A 1,119-nucleotide genomic window follows, 5' to 3' on the forward strand; every position below is an offset into this window, starting at 1 on the left:
ATATATATATATATACTCTTTTACTCTTTTACTTGTTTCAGTCATTTGACTGCGGCCATGCTGGAGCACCGCCTTTAGTCGAGCAAATCGACCCCAGGACTTATTCTTTGGAAGCCCAGTACTTATTCTATCGGTCTCTTTTGCCGAACCGCTAAGTGACGGGGACGTAAACACACCAGCATCGGTTGTCAAGCAATGCTAGGGGGACAAACACAGACACACAAACACATATACACACACATATATATATATACATATATACGACAGGCTTCTTTCAGTTTCCGTCTACCAAATCCACTCACAAGGCATTGGTCGGTCCGGGGCTATAGCAGAAGACACTTGCCCAAGATGCCACGCAGTGGGACTGAACCCAGAACCATGTGGCTGGTTAGCAAGCTACTTACCACAAAGCCACTCCTGCGCCGGTCAGCCTAAGGAATTCTCAGTTCGGTTTCCGGGCCGATTCCAGGCCCTACCAGAGTATATGTCATGTGCTTTGTAACAGCATTGGAGGTCTTTAGCTCCAATAACAGGCAATGTAGGTGTTATTCCTTCCCTTAGTCCAGTTTAGTTGATGACTATAAATTTCCTTTACGGTATAATATTGCAAACAACTGTTCTTTTATGAATTTTGTTGCATACACATTAAGATCTCCTAAATAATCCGTAGGTTTTTATGATCAATATACTCTGATAGGCGAGCTAGCCCAGAATCAACCGAATGAGCTGGCCTTACCAAATATGGCTACTGAAATAGCCGAAACTGGCCATTGCAGCCACTATTAGAGTATATGTTATGTGCTTAGTAACAGCATTGGAGCACTTTATTTCTAGCAGGGTAAGTGTTATTCACACCCTTAGTCATTTATATATATATGTATGATATTATAAATGATTGATTTTGATTTTTGATTTTGATTTTTCTAGTTTCAGCTAATGAGCTGTGGCCATGCTGGGGCACCGCCATTTCGTTTGCTACACGATTTTACCTCACGGATGCTTTTTAGCAAACGCCATCTGATGCATGAGAGAGTTCGATGCAGCTGCCCTCATCTGCACCTCCTGCCGTGAAGTTGGTTCATCCGGGACACCTGACAGGAAGAGATCCAGTCCTACTTT

Source organism: Octopus sinensis, unplaced genomic scaffold (assembly GCF_006345805.1).
Source record: "Octopus sinensis unplaced genomic scaffold, ASM634580v1 Contig01236, whole genome shotgun sequence".
NCBI classification, from domain to species: Eukaryota; Metazoa; Mollusca; class Cephalopoda; order Octopoda; family Octopodidae; genus Octopus; species Octopus sinensis.